Below are 8686 nucleotides of genomic sequence, written 5' to 3' on the forward strand. Positions count from 1 at the left end.
ACTTGATATTTCGATATATTAAAGCATAAACAATTAGTTACAAAACAAAGCAAACATGAGCCCTCTAGCTTACATACAAGAGGAGAAAATAATACTTGTACATAATCTACAAATTTCCATTTGTGCACTCCAAGCAGTTGGGCGTCTCCAGGATCATTGTCTCCGCCGTCAACAAGTCTGAAACTTTGGAGAGGAAGAAGTGCTTGGAGTGCGCGAATGGAAAAGGCTAAACTGGACGCAGAAGAGTTTCAAAAATAGCCCAGGCCATCCCCCTCAAGTCCATGAAGGCTATTGGTATTGGGGTTTCACACCAGACTGTAGAGAGAACTATTAAAAAAATAGTTGGAAAGAGCCTTATGAGTGTGGAGAGGCCACTTTTGACACCAGCAATTAAAGAAACCCATCTCCTCTGTTGCAAGCCACTTATGAGTTATTTTTGGACTCTTTTTCGACACTTAAGGCACCCTAAATCTGAGACAGATGCGAGCCTTCCGCTGTTACGTGAAATCCATAATTATTGCTAGGGGAGGCTACATGAATGATTAATAGAGCTCAGGCGTACTTCTACTTATAGAATAATTTTGTTAAAAGTTCTATAGTTAATTAATAAATTTTATCATTTTGAAGTTCAAAATTCAAAATGTTCTGATTTTAATTCAACACTCGGTATGCTTTTGTTGGTGCACTAACTATTGGCAAATACTTTTTAAAATAAACAATTAGAAATCTATAATAATACGTAATTCAAGACAAGATGATTTAGCAAGTTTAGTTTAACTTTACTTAAACTTGAAACATAAGAGTAATGATTTTTCAAACTAGTAGTATAACACAGAAGTAAAGAAAAATTTATGTATATAGAGATGCATTTTTCTTACAAAAAAAAAAAAAAAAAAATGAGTTGATATATAAATAGGAGGAAACACATTAAATTGGTCGAAATTCTCAAAGGCTCGAACTCGAATTCATGCAAAACTCAAAAACTTGAACTCGAACGAACTCAAAACATTTGACTGAAATCCAACACTATTACGTAGTTGTACTACCTCGACTTTAATTAAGGCTACCCTGAAATTTAAATATAGAAAATTTTCACTGACTTCATAATTAAAGAAGACAACATTTTGGGGGTTCAAATTTAATATTTTATAACATAAAATGAACAAACTTCTAAAAAAACTTGATTAAATTCCATCAAAACGAAGTTAAAGTAATTTGTTCTAAAAATCCCTAAAATGCCTAAATTTGATTTTTTTTTTCTTTATTCATCCAGAAAAATTTGACACTACTTTTCAAGGAAAAAACAACAACAAAATACTACGCTCAAATACATGTATTTAATACAATGAATATACGATAAATTAATAACAAGTTCTTAAAAATTTAAAGACATATAAAATAAAAATGAAAAAGGTCGATTTTGATTGAATTAAGGTAAATTTAGTTTTAAATATTTATAAAGAAATTTCAAAAAATAAGCTTGTAAGGTTGTGTGAATATAGATTAAAATAATATTGCGGGGGGAGATGGAACCGCTTAGTTGCTTATAACTCAATATATAAATAATAATTTAAATCTAAGGGGATTAAACCAGGTATATGGATGCTTCATATTCAAAATAACTGATTAGTATCCACCCTTATTATTTACATAGTTAGTTATAAACTAATAAGCGATTCAAGTTTGTCCCCAGGAATATTATTGTTATATATATTCACGCAAACTATACATTTTTTTTTTAAATTTCTTAATAAATATTAAAAACTAAATTGACAAAAAATCAATTGAAATTGCCCTTTTTTGGAGGTATTTTTTAAATATTGAAATAGTAGTTATAATTTCAGCCTCGATATAAAGCACTTGAAGATGAAATAGGGGAAAAATGTTTCTAAGTTAGGTCCTTCACTTTAATCGATTTTTTGGTGCTTATTTAGATTTTTTATTCATTTTAATGAAGATAAAGTAATGAATAATTCATTTTTCAAAACCAATTTGTTATTTACTTTGATTTTCATTTATATAATAAATATTATAATAATTTTCTTTTGCCTTCTTGAAGGGATCTGAAGAGTTAATAAAGGGGTTTGGCTAATTTAGGGCATGATTGATCATTAACCAAGGTGTCAGTTTGTTAAGATAAAAATATACAGCCTAAAAAAATCATCGACCAGGTTTAAATATAGCATATTTAAAACACTTCTGACTTAGAAGGACGTTGGATAAGATAAACGACAGTATTCTTCCAGATTATCGTTCAAAATTTTACAATAAATAAGCTTTGGTCCTTATACCGGCCTTAAACCAATGCAATAAAACACTAAATTTTCCCTTAGACATGAATAATAGAGTTTTGACTATTTCAAAATTTATTTTTATGGGTATCTCTGTCAACTTCAATTGTTATAAGTGTAGTTTTGTAAGTATTTTTACCGGAGGGTTAGTATATGCATACAGATATATTGTATATACAGCATACTTCGTGTCTGAAAATTATTCATAAACTGAAAATAAATTTGACATTTGTATTTGTTACAATTAAATTTATTAATATGCCTAGTGTCAGTATCCTATGAAATTGTAGGATGGCTTATATTTTAGAAGAAGCTAAAGTAAGAAATCTTGGCTCAAACCTAAGACCTAATGAAATAACGCCCACTACACATGTAACTGGAAATCAAAAATTAATTTAATCCATACTATTGAAATTATCATTTATTTCCAAGGAATACTCCTAATATTCCTGTTTAATCTCCAGTTCATTTATTTGTTAGAAGAATTTGTAAATTAACACTTGGATGTTTTTAGTTGCACATATGCAACATAGTCTAAAACACTTTTTTTATATCTGAAACAACCCAATTGGTAAGTATGTCCTGATATACCTGGTAAAGAGTAATTATTTATCATTTTTAACTCACAAAGTATTCAAATCCAAGGCAGGTTCCTTTGCCAATATATTTTATTAACTAGTAATTATTTATTGAAATCCAAATAACCTTTTTTTGTCAATTTATCCACCCTTAGAATTGATGGGGAGTTCCAAGTGGTGGTAAAAACTGGATGGAACCCAGGGGTTTCCTGCCTGCTCCTATAGAGTTTCTGGGATTCTCCTCGACTTTCAACCGCATGGAGACATTGTAAATCGTCTTCCTAAAAGCCCAAGTCTGTTTTCAGTTGACTTTCTGGCAGAATCCCCCACGAAGGAACGCTGCAATCTCCATCCTCTTCTTGTACTTTGTGCTCATGGTGGCGACTAGGGCAATATTTTTATTGGCAATCCACAGCATGTGTTCTACAGCATAGTTCATCGGGCCATCGTAAAATATGCATCTAAACACCTCTACTATGGCATAATAGGGATGAATAAATAATAAGAGCTGGCCCGGGAAGTATGATTTTACATCAGCAATGAGGCTAAGTATGTAGGTAGTTATTAAGATTAATTAGAGAAATTAAATTCGAAAAATCATATTTTGTTGCATTATTATATTATTTTTATAAAACTTTTTACACTAGAAAAAAATGCATTTATAATCTCTTTTTAAATTCGAATATATGTAATATAACCGGGGTTTTTCTTGTGTCATTTTGTATTCGACTAACTTATAGAAAGTGTATTCTTAATAATATATCAAATATGTACAAGTGGGATCCGATATCAAAGTATGTATATAAAACTTTTAAGTTGATAAACATTTGAGTCAACATGCCTTATCAATCCATTCCATTACTACTCAAATAAAGACTTTTTGATATCCAACCATTTCAAAAGATCCATATTTGATCTTGTTATTCATTTATTCATTTTCTTTATTCATTTTTGTTAAATAGAAACAGACACAAACGTTTGCTATAAAAAGATTAAATTTGAATAATATATTATTATATACCGGGTGCGGTAGAAAAGTCTTTTCACTACGTTATTTCTACATAAATGAAGGTTTGTGTGATTTGCCATCTGAACATGACTAACGAATTTCTGTCCGTCCACTTTTGGACGCTAGCAAGAAAACAACGGAAGATAAGTTGTTACCATGAGTCCACACCAACTACCCAGACATGAACATGGTGTTCCAGCAGGATGGTACTCCTACACACGTCCAAAAAAAGCTTTTTTTTCTTTGTCAAAATTTTCTCTTTCCTGTAAAAGTCACACTTTCAATTCTTATATGAAAAACAATCTGCCGTTTAGATTCGGGAAATTTTGCAAGCAACTTTACCTTACCCCTGGTAAAATTAATGGGAGCTGCCTAAAAAGTTTTATTAAAAACTTTTTTTGCTCTTGAGAAATTCATTAAATGTTGTAGTAAGCTTCTCTTCTTCTTTAAAATTAAGTACAAAACAAGGTTGCACCGTTTCAATATTTCCAAACAGAGTTCCAAATTTTTCAATAACTTCTTTTAATATACCTAGTTAGTCACTAATCTGTTTTTAATTATGACCTTCATTGGTTCTTGAATTATACATAATTTATTAATGCCTCTTATATTTGAAATTATTTATTTATCAATTTTAAATGTTTCTTGAATGTGTTCTTATCTAGATACGTGTCTATCTTCTATTACAAAGTGATGATATAGTCGTTGATTCTTAATATTTCATCTTCATTGAACAGTAGTTTTGCTAAAATTTTAATGTATTCTGAAAAGTCTAGGGTGAACCCCTTTAAAAATTGTTCCTTTGCTGTCATTCCAGTCGATAAGGATATTGTTTCAAGAAAAATTTACCCTTTTGAATTATTTTTGTACTTAAATAAGTCAGTTTAACGTTTTTGTAACTTTTTTTTCCAAATTCTTAGTCGTTTGTTATTGTTTCTAGTTTTCTCTCACCCTGTGGCTCCTTTGTCCCTTTCAATAATAAAGTCTTGTATATTACTTCATTTGAATCTATCTCAGGAGGACAATCCTTAGGAATTGATTCTGTTCAATGGAGCATACACGTTGCTTTATTATATTTGTTGGTAAACAAAGCCACATAGAGTGGTGCCGTCTACCGACCAAATAATACAACTCGATAAATATAGTATTATTTAATAAAAAATAACACGTACATTCTGCGTAATTTTCAGATAGAGAGAGGGCTGGCGAAATTATTCTGGCCATGCTCCATTTATTCAACAAAAAGCTGCAGACTGTCACACCACCTTGCAGATAATATATATATTTTTAGTTTGCTCATACTCTATTAAGAGAGTAAAAATGCAAGAGATGACTAAACACATGTAAAGTTTATTAAAAAAGAAGAGAATGAAGAAAAAAAAGGAGTCACGACCAACTCATAATAGGATAGAGAAATATCTATAAAAATAATTAGGACTTCCCTTCATTATTAATAATAATAAGTTATCTATCCTATCGTTATGCCTTGATATTTTAGCTTCAAGCAATTCACTATGACGTGAGAAATCATCTTCAAAACACTCTAAGTTCAACAATAATATATTCTTACATTGGAGCAAAATAAACACTCTGCACTCGTAAAAAATAGATCAAAGTAAATTCAAAATAATGAGTGGTCAATTAAAATCTGAACACTTTGAATGTTAAACTTCAACAAGACTAATAGCATATATAGATATGTGTCAGAGCTCTCTTAATCATTCATGTATCCGCCCTTAGTGACAATGATGGCTTCCAGGCGGTGGCAGATGCTCTGGCACCTACTGTGGATGTAGTTCTCTGTCATGGCGTCCCAGTACTAGCTGAAATTGGGTTTGAGGCCCTGGGTGTTTGGATGACAGATACTGCCGTTCTTCCCTTCGACATGCACCTAAAATGTGTAGTCGAAGGGGTTAGCATCCGAGCTTTAGGGGCTACAACTGGCAAAAAAGAACTCAAAATAGTCTTGCAACGGAATATATGGGTTTATTTCATTGCTGGTGTCGAACGTGGCCTCTCCATCCTCATAAGACCTTTTCCACACACTTTTTTGATAGATCTCTGGACAGTCTATTGTTAAGCTCCCAGATCTCTTCCATATGCCCTCATGGACTTGAGATGGTTAGCATTGGCTGTTTTGTTTAATTCCCCCCAGATCCAATTTGGCCTTTTTGTGACAGAGCCCTTCTTCCTCACCAACATTTCCGACTTGCTGACACCGTAGACACCTGAAATTTGATGATTATGTTTAAGTGTCTTTTTCTCGACTTGTATTTTTTTTTTTTTTTTTTTTTTTTGTAAGTAATTGTTTATTTTATAATATATCAAAATACAAATTAATTTCAATCACTCAACCTTCATTAATTATTGATTTAGTATGTGTTCAGAATTCAATGAACCATCCGGTACTATTATTCATTCATGAATGTGAATTATATCCAAAAGACAAAATGGAATTGAAAGTTATACGTAAAAAAAGTTGATAGGTTGTTTTTTTTATTTTTCGTATTCATAGTATACATCATTGTAAGATTTTTTTCTTTTCAGAAGAAAAACTGTTCTTTAAAAGTTTTTAACTCGGTATAATAATTGTAGAAACAAGAGAAAGTCAGAAAAAAATTCACATGGAGATGAGAAATATTAAATAAATGTACATATCCTTAAAAATATATTTATCCGACAAAATTCATACAAAAAGTAGACCTGATGTAACTTTTTAGTTTTCACAATAAAACTTTTATTAAAGTTATTTGATATGTAGGTATTTATAAAAGCTAGAAACGGATCTTATAATTAAATATTATACATTGCTTTCTGTCTGTCCTTATTAATTTGGTACAGTTTATTCAAGTCTTAAGACCGATCCTAACAATCCCTGGTACAGGTCCTTTAGAAGTTGTAGGACTGAACTAGACAAGACTAAAATATTCAGTCATAAATAATGATCGAAACAACAGTAGTTATACAGGTTGTGAAAGCTATCTATACCACTCTCTTAGGCGAAAAAAATTGGGTTAATCGACGATTTTTTTGTCCTAAATATTTGGAAAAGGCATTGAGCAACATAACAATTGCTCAAACCCTAAGACTCAGTGACACTTTAGATTGCAAGATTACGAGGGAATTTGAGCCCTCCAATGGTGATTTTGAGGCAACAACAATGCAATGGCTCTAATAAGCTATTGACAACTTCATCATTACGGTTTTTTGACCTCCAAACACACTGGATCTTAATCCAATTTTGTATGTGGGGGTGGGGGACAACCAAACCCCCTTCATCACCAAAGACGAACTTATGGTATCAGTTGGATCAAGAACAAATTTGAGGATTTGACAAGGGATCAAGTGGCGAAGGCCTTTTTGCGCTCTCGGCCTCGTATATAAACTGTAATTAAGACTGGAGATTTTATTTGATAAAAACAAATCAGAATCTGTCAAGTATTGGGAAACTGGTTTTATGTTTTTAGTTGAATAATTGTTTGGAGAGAATATTGCATTTGAAAAATTGCAGAACAGATAGCTTGCACACTTTGTAATCACTAAGTTTATTTTAGACTGTACCATAAAAACAAAAATCAGAATTTTATATCGAAGAATGTTTTTTATTTTACATTTTATTAATGTAAATAAGGAAATAACCTTGAATTGACGTTAAAAATGGGTTTTCTAATGACGTGTATTTATTTGAAAATTTGTTAAATATTTAAAAAAAAATGATATTTTTAAATTTTGTTTCCTTAAAATTATTGAGTTGCATCAAGATACGGGTTTTATATAAAAAATATGTATCATCAAAAAAGAGTATGTATTTCAACAATACAATAACAAAATTGCTCTTATTTTCCTCACTTTATGAGTATTTTAGTCTTAAAGATGTTGCAAGTAAATAAATATACTCCTTTTTAACACGTATAACGAGCATATATTTTGATTCGTTTCTGCATTTTTGCTACTCAAATCTCGTTTTTGATACAAAATGTCTTATATATTATTATCAAATATATTCTGAGAGTTCATTTATATCAATAAGAAACACTATTACAGCTATTTATCATTTTGAATGACATAAAAGCTGTCTTTTCAACTATTGAAAACACTATATTCTATATATCCTCTCTTCCATTGTAGAGTTGATTTGATGAACATGACATATACATTTATTATATAATCTTTAAAAAATAATTATGGATGAGTAATTGTTTCTACTTGCTTCTTTTTTCATTAATAATGATTTCAATCATAGTTTAATTCAATCAGTTTGTCTTTTTTACCCATAAACTCTACAACTAACAAATTCCGAAGTTTTTTAATCACAATACAATCTGGATTTTATGCTTGTTATGAAATGAAAGTTGAGTGTTCACGTAATGCCATTATAATAAAGGAATATTCTAGCTTCTACAGGGTCCTTCAGGTAAATACGGATCATCTTTAATTACATCCTGAACAGTAAAGAAAGTATTTAACTCGCTAATTTCAAGGGAGAGGATGAGCCTTAGCTTAAAGTTAGTTGAACAACTTTTAATTCAAAACAAGTATTTACAATGTAGGATAACGGGAGAAACACCATCATGCAATATGCTTGCAAGGGAAACACCTCAGCGTACATCAAGATGATGCTCAAATATCCAAAGATCAGAATATACGACGTCTACAACCACTGGAAGGAGGATGGGGCATATAAGAGAAAAAGTCCCAGAGCGAAAAAAACGACCTTCCATATTCCTCGTAGGCCTGAAACGTTTTTTGAAGTCATTTATTCCGACTCCGATAATTACTTTTGCCAAAAAGCACTAAGTAAACCCTAC

General features: G+C 30.9%; 1 long non-coding RNA gene across 50 annotated transcripts in view; it reads left to right on the forward strand.

Annotated features, from left to right (window-relative positions):
• LOC121129277 (uncharacterized) overlaps positions 1-3762 on the forward strand; it is a 66961-nt gene extending 63199 nt beyond the window's left edge. For all 50 annotated transcript variants that reach the window (XR_011783520.1, XR_011783514.1, XR_011783509.1 and 47 more), the window contains one exon: positions 3025-3762. This is a non-coding gene — a long non-coding RNA (uncharacterized lncRNA). The remainder of the gene's footprint in view (positions 1-3024) is intronic.
• Positions 3763-8686: the final 4924 nt, after the last annotated feature.

Source organism: Lepeophtheirus salmonis, chromosome 14 (assembly GCF_016086655.4).
Source record: "Lepeophtheirus salmonis chromosome 14, UVic_Lsal_1.4, whole genome shotgun sequence".
Lineage (NCBI taxonomy): Eukaryota > Metazoa > Arthropoda > Copepoda > Siphonostomatoida > Caligidae > Lepeophtheirus > Lepeophtheirus salmonis.